This window comes from Equus przewalskii, chromosome X (genome assembly GCF_037783145.1).
Source record: "Equus przewalskii isolate Varuska chromosome X, EquPr2, whole genome shotgun sequence".
Taxonomy (NCBI): Eukaryota; Metazoa; Chordata; class Mammalia; order Perissodactyla; family Equidae; genus Equus; species Equus przewalskii.
Window position 1 is genome coordinate 62,934,284 of NC_091863.1, and position 13,482 is coordinate 62,947,765.

At 34.5% G+C, this 13,482-nt stretch overlaps 1 protein-coding gene across 2 annotated transcripts in view; it reads left to right on the forward strand.

The window, feature by feature from the left end:
* The first annotated feature begins 4,646 nt into the window (after positions 1–4,646).
* Positions 4,647–13,482, forward strand: part of LOC103563740 (transmembrane protein 182-like) — a 143,937-nt gene continuing 135,101 nt past the window's right edge. Inside the window, exons 1-2 of one of the 2 annotated variants that reach the window (XM_070604791.1) lie at positions 4,647–4,756; positions 12,215–12,258. The gene's annotated coding sequence lies outside the window, so the exon portion shown is untranslated. The remainder of the gene's footprint in view (positions 4,757–12,214; positions 12,259–13,482) is intronic. The other variant, XM_070604792.1, reaches the window with a different exon arrangement.

Genomic DNA, 13,482 nt, shown 5'->3' on the forward strand with positions numbered 1-13,482 from the left:
AGCAAATGTTGTTGGGACAAATAGATATCCTCATGCCAAAGAATGAAGTTCACATTATATACAAAAATTAATTCAAAATTTATTAAAGACCTAAACATAAGACCTAAAACTACAAAACTCCTAGAAGAAAGCACTGGGGGAAAGCTTCATGACATTGGGCTTGGCAATGATTTCTTGGATAGGGCACCAAAAGCACAGGCAACAAAAGGAAAAATAGAGAAATGAGACTACATTAAACTTCAAAATTTCTGTGCATCAAAAGACACAATCGACACAGTGACAAGGTAACCCATGGAATAAGAGAAAATATTTGCAAGTCCTTTATCTGATAAGGGGTTAATATCTAGAACATGTAATGGACATTTCAACTCAACAACAACCATAAAACAACAATCTGTTTAAAGAAATGAGCAGAGTACTTTAATAGACATTTCTCCAAAAATGATATATAAATGGCCAAAAGCATAGGAAAAGATGCTCAACATCACTAATAATTAGAGAAATGCAAATCAAAACCACATTCAATCTACCTCACACCCATTAGAGTGGCCGAAATAATAAAAAATAAACTTAAACAACGAGTATTGATGTGATTGTGGAGAAACTGGAACCCCTGTGCACTGTTGGTGGGAATGCAAATAGTGTAGCCTCTATGGGATACAGTATGGCAGTTCCTCCAAAAATTAAAACTAGAATCATCACATGATCCAGCAATTCCACTTCTGGTTATATATCCCAAAGAATTGAAAGCAAGGTCTCAAAGAGATAGTCACACACTCATGTTCATAGCAGCACTATTCACAGTACCCAATAGGTGGAAACAACACAAATGTCCATCCACAATTCAATGGATAAACAAAATGTGGCGTACACATACAATGAAATATTATTTAGCTTTAAAAATAATGAAATCCTGTTACACGCGTGGATGAATCTTGAGGACATTATGCTAAATGAAATTAGCCAGTCACAAAAAGACAAAACAAATACTCTATGATTCCACTTATATTAAGTATCTAATGCAATCAAATTCATAGAACAAATGTAGAGTGGTGGTTCCCAGGGGTTGGGAGAAGGGGGAAATGGGGAGTTGTTTAATGGATACAGAGTTTCTGTTTTGCAAGATAGAAAAGGTCTGGAGATCCATTACACAACAATGTGAATACCTTTAACACTACTGAGCTATACACTTTAAAATGGCTAGGATGGTAAATTTTTTGTGATTTTACCACAATTAAAAGTAAAACATAAAAATAAATAAGAAAATCAACAATAAAGGGAAGTAAATACACATCTGAAAAGATGTAGATATACACTTTGAAATCAAGGGAAGTTATTCTCAACAAATATTGTATCAATCAGAAAGAAGATTCTGATAAAGATATTTAAAAATATGGAGTTACAACATTCATTTAGAGGAAGAAGGGTAGTTGACAAATAGGGAATAAAACATTAATGACATTTGTAATCAGTTGGACTTTTTAGAGTGTGTTATATAAAGTTCTGTTTATTATTGGGGAACTCATTTCCCTTTTTATTTTCCCGTCCATGGAGGAACAAATGCAGACATTTATGCTTAAATATTTACTTTGGTTTTAATTATAACTTCTGTAAGACTTTAAAAAAATCTATGTTTGAATTTAGAGAGTAGCTTTGGAAAGTAATATCTGCTCACTGAAAAAACGGAAGAAATTAAAACCATATAATTAACAATGCAAAATGTACATATTGCCATTAACTCCCTGAGTTTTAATAATCATCATATAGTGAGAATATAGAACAAGCCTCTAATTCACTGCAAGGAAGTTTAAATTTATTTTAAAAATATAATTTTATTTTACCTGTGTTTCACAGTTGCAAATCCAGCGAAACTGTTCACTTGAAATTAGGTGGAAAGACTCTATTCCTTTTCTACAGTTTACTCCTTGGTTCTGAACTAAAACTTTTGATTAATGCCAAAATGTGGGCAGAGTTGAAAGAGTGGTTAAAAGTCAAAAGAAAAGTTTTTTTTCTTTTTCTTAAATGTAAGGCAATAGTGGCAAAAGCAGTATCCCAACAGAAAAACCCACTTTTTGGATTTAGAATTATTTGTAACTGTTTTCTGATTTACCTTTCATGAATGGCATACATGTGTCTAAAGATAGACAACTTGTAAATCAATTTACATAGCAAATGCTATTAGCTGATATGCAGTGAGACACCCCAGGTTGTTAATCATAAGTGAATATTTATTGAATGAATATTCAATGTTAGTCACTTTTAGCTGTTCTTTGGAATTTAAAAGGAGACCCTACTTCTTACCGTCTGGAGTGTACAATGTACACCCTCTTTAGGTATCTTCAGCTTGAGAGTGGATTTTCTCATATCGACAACATGCTGTTAAAAGATATGCTAACATTTGTCAAAAGCTAATTTAAAAAGATAGTGCTTTGTTTGGGATATTTTCAGTCAAAGTCTGACTATTATGAAACCAAACATACAGCCAAACCCCAAAATAAAATATTCATTGGAGACATTTCCTAATTTATACTTGTGATAGCAAGGAAATGTATCTGCCCATGTGAAAAATTTACACTCAGCTGGAATGTTCTATGATGCTTTGAAAGGACAGTGTCATTATTTCTGGAAAAAACAATTGTTTTGTAGGTGTTTATATATTTTACTTGCCATGTTGAAATATTAGTATTATTCATTGAAGGCGAAAAGAGCATTACTATGTCTATAGTTACAAAAGCCTCACCATTATTAATATGGTTTATGTCTGTTAAACATGCACTAATTGTGTGCAGAGCATGGAATTCTGTCAGTTTCATCCTGAAATCATTGTATTAGTACAGCTAATCTACAAGCAGTCTTAGCTGGAATGAAAAAACTGTCCTTAGCATTGGCTGCTTTTGATTTTTTTAATTCATGTTTCATATTGGAGACTATACTGGAATGAAATAACCAGACTTGTCCTGATAACTATTTTGGTTTTAAATAATTTAATAAATGTAATCATGTTATCATTTTTCCCTTTTTCTTTTTTCATTGTAGTAAGAACACTTAACATGAGACCCACCCTCTTAGATTTTTAAGTGTACAATATAGCATAGGCCCTATAACCATACGCACAGTGTTGTACAGTAGATCTCTAGAACACATTCGTCGTGCATAGCTGAAACTTTATATCTGTTGAATAGTGAGTCCCCAATTTACCCCTCCCAGAGCCCCTGAAAACCATGATTCTACTCTTTATTTCTATAAGTTTGACTTGATACTTCACATAAATAGAATCATGTAGTATTAGTATTTGTCTTGTGACTGGCTTGTTTCACTTAGCATAATGTCTTCCAGGTTCATCCATGTTGTCTCATAAGGCTGGATTTCTTCTTTTTAAAAACCAAGCAATATAAAATGGTATGTATATACCACATTGTCTTTATCCATTCATCCATCAGTTGACATTTCTGTTGTTTTCATATCTTGGTGATTCTGAATATTGCTTCAATGAACATGAGAGTACAGATGCTTTCTTGAGATACTAATTTAATTTCCCTTCAATATATGTCCAGAAGTGGAATTGCTGGATCATATGGTAGTTCTGTTTTTAGTTTTTTTCTGAGGAACTTCCATACTGTTTTCCATAGTGGCTACATCATTTTGCATCCACACCAACAGTGTACAAGTGCTCCAATTTCTCCACATCTTTGCCAATACTTAGCTTTTTGGGTTTTTTGATAATAGCCACCCTAAAAGATGTGAGATGATATCTCATTGTGGTTTTGCTTTGTATTTTCCTCATGATTAGCGCTGTGGAACACTTTTTCATATACCTGTCAGCCACTTGTATGCCTTCTTTGGAGAAATGTCTTTTTAAATTCTTTGACCATTTTTAATTGGGTTATTTCTTTTTCTGCAATTGAATTGTAGCAGTTCTTATTATATATTTTGGATATTAACCCCTTATCAGATAGTATATGGTTTGCAAATATTTTTTCCCTCTCATAGAATGCCTTTTCACTCTGTTGTTTCCTTTGCTGTGCAGAAGCTTTTTAGTTTAACTTAGTCGCAATTATCTGTTTTTACTTTTGTTGCTTGTATTACTGGTACCATTTCCAAGAAACAATTGCCAAGACCAATGTCCTGAAGCTTTTCCATTATGTTCTTTTCTAAGAGTTTTACAGTTCCAGGTCTTATTTATAAATCTTAAACTTAAATCATTTTGAGTTGATTTTTGTGTATGGTGTAAGAGTTCAATTTCTTTCTTTTGCATGAGAATATCCACTTTTCCCAACACCATGTATTGAAGAGACTATCTTCCTCCATTGAGTATTCTTGGCATCCTTGTTGAGGATCAGTACATGGGTGGATTTACGTAGAGTAAGCCCTGACAGTTGGTTTTCTTTTTTGTAATGCAAGTGCCTGACTTAACCTTTGATTGCTGAGTCATCTACTTCAAAGAGGCATTCACTTCAAAGATGGTTATCTCAAATAAACACATTGCCAGCCAAATGGCTGAACAATGAGCCAGCCCCACCCCCTCACCTGAGGCTCCTTTGTTTTAGAGATCCTGGTTGATTTAGATAAAGGACATTTTGGCACACTGTTTTTTTCTCTTACTGTGTTTTAGACTCCCACTCATGTTTTAAATCCCACAATAAAGAGTGAACTCGTGAAACCCTATAAAAGCAGAATCCTAGGCTTGCTTTCTGCCTCTCTCTCTAGCCATGCCACTCTGTGAGGCTGCAGGTGTTCCCTATAATTTCCAGGACTTGTAAGTAGTAAACCTTGTCTTTTTCAATGTTTTCTGATGGTTATTGCTGAGAATGTTTGGAATCATAATAAAAATCACCAGGGCTGGTTCAGTCACAACACTGATTATTTATAGGCTGAAAGCAGCGCAAAACAGTTCATTTCCAGCCTCTTCATTCTGCTCCATTGGTTTATTTGCCTGTTTTTATGCAAGTACCAAACTCATTTAATTATTATACCTTCACAATGTATTTTGAAATCAGGAATTGTGATGCCTCCAGCTTTGTTCTTCTTGCTCAAGATTGCTTTGGTTACTCAGGTTTTTTTTGTGGTTCTATATGAATTTCAGGATAGTTTTTTTCTGTAAAAAACATGGTATCAAGATATGGATTCAGACTGTACTGAATCTGTAGATCACTTTGGGTAAGATGGACATTTTAGTAATATTAAGTTTTCCATTCCATCAACATGAGATGTCTTCCCACTGATTTCTGTATTCTTTAATTTTCTTCATCAAGGTTTTATAGTTTTCAGTGTACAAGTCTTTTGCCTCCTTGGTTAAGTTTATTCATAAATATTTAATTATTTTTGGTGCTATTGTAAATTGAATTGTTTTCTTAATTTCCTTTTCAAATTGGTCATTGTTAGTGTATAGAAATGCAGCTAATTTTTGTATGCTGATTTTGTATCCTGCAACTTTACTGAATTTGTTTATTCTAACAGTGTTTTTGTGGAATCTTTAGGGTATGTTACATATAGGATAATGCTATTGGCAAACAGAGAAAATTTTCTTTCTTTTTTTCTGGTTTGGATGCTTTTTGTTTCTTTTTCTTGTCTAATTGCTCTACCTGGGACTTCCACTACCATGTTCAATAAAAGTTGTGAGACTGGGCATCCTTGCCTTGTTCCTGATTTAGAAGACAAGCATTTAGTTTAAATTACTTTTGTTTTTGGTGAGGAAGATTGGCCCTGAGCTAACATCTGTTGCCAAACTTCCTCTTTTATTTGTTCTCCCCAATGCCCCAGTGCATAGTTGTATATCTTAGTCATAAGTCATTCTAGTTCTTCTATGTGGGATGCTGTCACAGCATGGCTTGATGAGTGGTGTGTAGGTCTGCGCCCAGGATCCAAACCAGTGAACCCAGGGCCAGCCAAGAGGAGTGCATGAACTTAACCACTCGGCCACAGGCCCAGCCTCAGGCATTTGATTTTTCACCATTGAATATGATGTTAACTGTGAGCTTTTCATATATGGCCATTATTATATTGAGACAAATTCCTTTTACACATAGTGTTTTAGAGTTTTTATCATGGAAGAATGTTGAATTTTGTCAAATGCTTCTTCTACATCTATTGAGAAAATCATGTTACTTTATCTTTCATTGTGTTAATGTGGTATATGACATTAGTTAATTTGCTTCCCAGGGCTAAATCCCACTTGGTTGTGGTGTATAATCCTTTTTTAAAATTTTTTTTCAAATCTTATTGAGATATAATTGATATAAACATTGTGTAAATTTAAGGTATACAACATGTTGATTTGATGCATGTATGTATTGCATTATGATTACCACTATAGTGTTAGCTAACATCTCCATCAACTCAAATAATTACTTTTCTTTTACATGATAAGAACATTTAAGATCTAATATCTTAGAAAACTTCAAATATATAGTAATGTATTGTTATCTGTAATCACAAAACTGTGCACTACATCTCTAGAACATATTCATCTTCTAACTGGTAGTCTGTACACTTTGACCAACATCTCCCCATTTCCCCTACCCTCAGCCCCTGGTAACTACTATTCTACTCTCTGAGAGTTCAGCTTTTTCAGATTCCACATATAAGTGATAGCCTACAGTATTTGTCTTTCTTTCTCATTTATTTCACTTAGCATAGTGCCAACGACCAACCATATTGTTACAAATAGCAAGATTAACTTATTTCTCATGGCTGAATAATAATCCTATGTATATATATATCTCACATCATTTTACCCATTCATCTGTTGTTGGAAACTCAGGTTGTTTCCATATCTTGACTATTGCAATAGACATGGGAGGGCTGAGATCTCTTTGACATACTGTTTTAATTTCCTCTGGATATTTACTGAGAAGTAGAATCATATGGTGGTTCTATTTTTAATTTTTTAAGGACTCTCCATATTTTTTTCCACAGTGGCTGTACCAATGTACATTCCCACTAACAGTGCACCAGGGTTCACTTTTATTCACATCCTTGCCAACACTTAGCTCTTGTGCTTTTGATAATAGCCATTTTAACAGGCGTGCATTTCCATGATGATATGATATATAATATTATATCATCTAAAAATAAAGAGAAGTTTACTTCTTCCTTTTCTATGCAGATACCTTTTATTTCTTTATCTTGCCTGATTTCTCTAGTTAGAACTGCCATTACTATGTTGTGAAAGCAGACACTCTTGTCCTGTTCCTGATCATGGAAGAAAAGGTTTCAACTTTTTACCATTAAGTTATGATGTTGAAAAAAATCCCATCTCAACTGCATAAAAAATAATAAAATACCTAAGAGTAAATTTAACCAAGCAAGTGAAAGAATGGTACACTGAAAACTACAAGTCATTGATGAAAGAAATTGAAGAAGACACAAATAAATGGAAAGATCTTCCATGCTCATAGATTGGCAGAATTAGTATTGCTAAAATGTCCTTACTACCCAAAGCAAGTTACAGATTTAATGCAATATTTATCAAAATTTGAATGGCATTTTTCACAGAAATAGAAAAAACAATATTAAAATTTGTACAAAATTATAAAAGACCCTGAATAGCCAAAGCCGTATTGAGAAAGAAGAACAAAGCTGAAGACATCATGCTTCCTGATTTCAAACTATATTACAAAGCTATAGTAATCAAAAGAACATGGTATTGTCATAAAACAGACACATAGATCAACAGAACAGCACAGAGAGCCCAGAAATAAACCAATGCATGTATGCTCAATTAATTTACAACAAAGGTGCCAAGAACATAGAATGGGGAAAGGATAGTCTCTTCAATAAATGACTTTGGGCAAACTGGACAGCCTCATGCATAAAAATGAAATTGGGTTACTGTCTTATACCATACACAAAAATCAGCTCAAAATGGATTAAAGGCTTGAATAAACCATAAAACTCCTGGGAGAAATCATAGGTGGTAAGCTCCTTGGCATGGATCTGGGCAATTATTTTTGAGAGTGACACCAAAAGCACAGACAACAAAAGCAAAAACAAACAAGTGGGATTGCATCAAGCTAACAAGCTTTTGCACTGCAAAGAAAATGATTAACAAAATGAAATGTTTATTAGAATGTAAATTGGTGTAGCCACTATGGAAAACAATATGGAGATTCCTCAAAACATTAAAAATAGGGGGCCAGCTCCATGGCCTAATGGTTAAGTTTGGTGCACTCTGCTTCTGCAGCCTGGGTTCTGTTCCTGGGTGCAGACCTACACCACTTGTTGGCAGTCATGCTGTGGCAGCCATCCACATACAAAATAGAGGAAGACTGGCACAGATGTTAGTTCAAGGCAAATCTTCCTCAAGCAAAAAGAAGATTGGCAACAGATGTTAACTCAGGGTGAATCTTCCTCACCAAAAAAAAATAATAATAATAATTAAAATAAATTAAAAATAGAAATCCCCTAGATCCTGCAATTACATTTCTGTGTATTTATTTAAAGGAAACACAAACACTAACTCAAAAAAGATATATACATCCCATGTCCATTGAAGCATTATTTACAATAGCCAAGACATGGGAGCAACCTAAATGTCCATTGATGGATAAATAAGGAAAATGTAGTAAATGGTATATTACTCCACCATAAAAAATAAAGCAATCTTGCCATCTGTGACAACATGAATAGAGCTTGAGGGCATTATGCTCAGTGAAATAAGTCAGACATAAAAAGTCAAATATCGTATGATCTCACTTTTGTGAAATCTAAAAGAAAAATGAACTTACAGAGAACAGATTGGTAGTTTCCAGAGGTGAGAGGTAAGGGGTGGACAAAATGGGTGAAGGATGTCAAAAGGTAAAACTTCCAGTTATAAAATAAGTGTCATGGGATATAATGTACAGCCTGGTAACTATAGTTAATAATACTGTATTTTTCATTTGAAAGTTGCTGAGAGAGTAGATCTTAAAAGTTCTCATTGCAAGAAAAATATTGTAACTGTGTGGTGATGGATATTAGCTAGATTTATTGTGGTGATGATTTCACAATACATTCAAGTGTTGAATCATTGTGTTGTATAACTGTAATTAATATAATGTTATGTATCAGTTATATCTCAATAATAAAGGATGATGTTGGCTATGGGTTTGTCACATATGACCTTTATTATGTTGAGGCATGTTTCTTTTATTTCCAATTATTTAAGAATTTTTATCATGAAGAGATATTGTTGCTTGTTCAATGCCTTTCTGCATCTATTGAGATAATCATATGATTCTTATCTTTTATTCTATTAATCTAGTGTATCACATTTATTGATTTGTGTATGTTGAACCATCTTTGCATCCCAGAGATAAACCTTACTTCATCATGGTATATGATCTTTTTAATGTGTTATGGAATTTGGCCTGCTAATATTTTGTTGAGATTTTTTGGATCTATATTCATCAGGAATATTGATCTGTAGATTTCTTATAGTGTCACTATCTGACTTTGGTATCAAGGTAATGCTGGCATCTAGAATAAGTTTGGAAGTGTTTCCTCCTCTTCAATGTTTTTGGAAGAGTTTGAGAAAGAGTGGCACTAACTCTTCTTTAAGTGTTTGGTAGAATTTACCTGTGAAGCCATCTGGTCCTGGTTTTTCTTTATTGGCAGGTTTTTGAATACTTATTCAATCTCTTTACTTATTGTTGGTCTGTTTATATTTTCTAGCTCTTCCTGATTCAGTCTTGTTGTCTGTTTCAAGGAATTTACTCATTTCTGTTAGGTTATCCTATTTGTTGGCATATAATTGTTAATAGTAGTTTCTGATGATCCTGTGTATTTCTGCAGTGTTAATTATAATGTGTACTTTTTCATTTATGATTTTACTTCAGTCCTTTCTCTTTTTTCCTACTATAGCTAAGTATTTGTAAATTTTGCTTATCTTTTCAAAACAGCTCTCAGTTTTGTTGAGCTTTTGTTTTGTTTTTATGGTCTCTATTTCATTACTTTCTGCAGTAGTTTGTGTTATTTCCTTCCTCCTGATTAATTTGGGCTTAGTTTGCTCTTTTCGTAGTTATTTGAGAAGTAAGGTTACTTACTTGAGATCTTTCTTTTTTCTTAATATAGGCATTTAGCCCTGTAAACTTCTCTCTTAGAATTGCTCTTATAGCATCCCTTATGTTTTGGTATGTTGTGTTTTTATTTTCATTTGTTTCAAGATATCTTTTTAATTTCCCCTCTGATTTGTTCTTTGATCCATTCATTGTTCAGAAGTATGTTGCTTAGTCTCCATACATTTGTAGATTTTCCAGTTTTCCTCTTGTTGATTTCTAGTTTCATACCATTGTGGTCAACAAAGATACTTGCTATGATTTAAATCTTTTCAAATTTTCTAAGTCTTGTTATGTATCCCATCATGTAATCTATCCTGGATAATGTTCTGTGTTTCCCTGTGAAGAATGTGTATTCTGTTGTCATGGATAGAATGCCCTATATAAATCAGTTAGGTCCATTTGGTCCAAAGTATGATTCAATCAAACGTTTCCTTGTTAACTTTCTTTCTGGATGATGTATCCACTGCTGGAAGTGGAGTGTTGAATCTTCTACTATTATTGTATCATTGTCTGTTTCTCCCTGCAGATCTGTTTGTATTTGTTTCATATATTTAGGTTCTTTGATGTTGGGTATGTATATATTTACTACGGTTATGTCTTCTTGATGAGTTGACACCTTTATCATTATATAATAACCTTTGTCTCCTATTACCAGCTTTTTGGCTTAAAGTCTGTTTTGTCTGCTATAAGTATAGATACCCCTTCTCTCTTTTGGTTTTTACTTGCATGGAATATCTTTGTCCATACCTTCACTTTTTTCCTATGTGTGTTTTTACAGCTGAAGTTAGTCTCTTGTAGGCAGAATATAGTGGGTCTTGTTTTTTTATCCACCCATCCATTCTGTGCATTTGATTGGAGAATTCAATCTATTTAGACTTAGATAAATTATTGATGTGTAAGGACTTATTATTGGCATCTTATTCTTTACTGTCTTTTTTTTAATTCCCTTGTTCCCGTTGTCTCTCTTGCAGTGTTTCTTTGTGAATTGATAATTTTCCATAGTGGCATGCTCTGATTCCCTTGTCTTTACCCTTTGTGAATCCACTATATGTTTTTGCTTTGTGGTTACCATGAGGCATAGGTAAAACATCTTATAGATATGTCTGTTTTATGCTGATAGCAACTTAATTTCAAACACATGCAAAAATTCTAATTTTTTACTCCCCCCTTTTATTTTTTAATTTCACAATTTGTCTCCTTTTATATAATGTATTCATTAACAAATTTAGTAGCTATAGTTATTTTTGATACTCTTGTCCTTTAACCTTTATACTATAGTTTTACTCTGAAGGCGGTTAACACACCATCATATTACCCTATTGAAGTAGTATGTAAATTTGTATAATATTTTTATATTACTAGTAGTGTCCTTTGATTTCAGCTTGAAGAACTACTTGAAGCATTTCTTGTAAGCAAGGTTTAACGGTGATGAATTCCCTCAGCTGTTTTTGTCTAGGAATATCTTTATTTTCCCTTCATTTCTGAAAAATAACTTTTCCAGACAGAGTATTCTTGATTGGCATTTTTTTCATCACTTTGATTATATCATTCCACTCTCTCCTTGCCTTTTAATTTTTCTGCTAGGAAATCTGCTGATAGCCTAAAGGGGGTTCCTTTGTAGGATACAATCTTATTTTCTCTTGCTGCCTTTAGGATTCTTTGTCTTTGTTTTTTGATAATTTTATTTTATTGTATCTTAGAGAATGTCTTTTTGAATTTAAATAATGGGATGATCTATTAACTTCTTACACTTGGATGTCCAAATCTCTTCCTAGGTTTGGGAAGTTCTCAGCCATTATTTCTTTAAATAACCTTTTTGCCCACTTCTCCTTCTCTCCTTTTTTTGGAACTTCAATGATGCAAGTATTGTTTTTTTTTTTAAATGGCATCCCATAGGTCACATAGGTTTTCTTCACTCTTTGTCATCCATTTTTTTATTTTCTCCTCAAACTGGATTATTTCAAAGTTCTTTTCCTCTGTTTCACTGATTCTCCTATTTGGTCTACTCTGCTATTGGCGCCCTCTATTGCATTTTTTATTTCATTTATTGAATTCTTCAGCTCCAGAGTTTATGTTTAGTTCTTTTTAATGATTTCTACCTCTTTGCTAAATTTCTCATTTTGATTGTGTATTGTTTTTCTGATGTCATTGAATTGTATTTCTGTGTTCTCTTGTAGCTCATTGAGTATCCTTAAAACAGCCATTTTGAATTCTTTGTTGGGTAAGTCATACATCTCCATGTCTTTGGGTTCAGTTACTGTAAGATTATTATGATCTTTTGGTGTTGTAATGCTCCCTTGATTTTTCGTGTTCTTTGGATTTTTGCATTGCTGTTTTTGAATTTGAAGTAGCAATCATCCCCAATTTTTATCAACAGACTTCATGGTAGAAATACCTTTCATCAGTTCTGCTAATAGATCAGAGACTTTCTCAGACTTTGTATGGGTACACCAGCCTCATGCTTCTTGCTCCCTCTTGTGGCAGAATTTAGGCTTGCATGCCTTCTCTCCATCTACAAGGCACCAAGCCACCTGCTGAGAGCCTCTCTTTAGTTTCCCCAAAGATGGCACTACAGCTCAAGTTTCTCATTTCTTCATTGTCCCAAGACTCTGGCCTGCTTTCTGTGCTCCCTGTTTACCAGGGTTTGCTCTCACCAGCACCCTCAGGAACTTCCACTGGGAGCAGTTTGAAGAATGGGGAGGTAGGTGGATTTGGCATGCAATGCACTGGGAGTGCCTGTGGGTCAGTTGAGGGGATCCATGGGTGAAATTTTTCCCCATGGCTCATAAGCTGGCTTCCTGTTGGAGTTCAGAATGCAGTTAGCAAGAACTGCATCCCTTTAATGACCCTTGGGAATCTTATATGCTGCTCTTCCAATCTAATCTCTCTTCCCAGTTATGGAGCTCCCCACTTTAATGCTCTGAATGCTGCAAGAGAGAAATGAGTCTTTTGGGCAGCATCTTGCACAGCTGGGAAGCCAGGTGTTTACTCACCAGCTTTCCCTTTCCCTTGCCAGAGAAATCACAGACCATATAGTTTAACCTTTAGCTGTGCCACCTTGGGGGAAAGGTAATTTTGGCAATTCATGTTGTTCCTCTTACCTTCTCCAATGCATCTAGACTCATATATATATATTTTTTACCCATTGGAGTGCTGTAACTTCAACTCTGGAAACATGGACCTACACAAAGGCTCTCTTATCTGTAGGTGACAGCCCAAGTCAGTGTTCTGCAGGGACTCCCAGACCAGGGCTGAGAGGGGCCAGGACTGGTTCACAGTCTCTTGTAGGTTCCATAGCTGGAATTGAAGTCGATCTGCCTATTACATGATGCACTAGTGAGTGAGACTCCCCCAGGTCTCTTGGTGTATGGTGTTGGTTCCCACAATTCCCACAGGGGCAATTCTATTCGTGGATGGAGCCAGATTTTTGTTGTTGCTGGGAGGG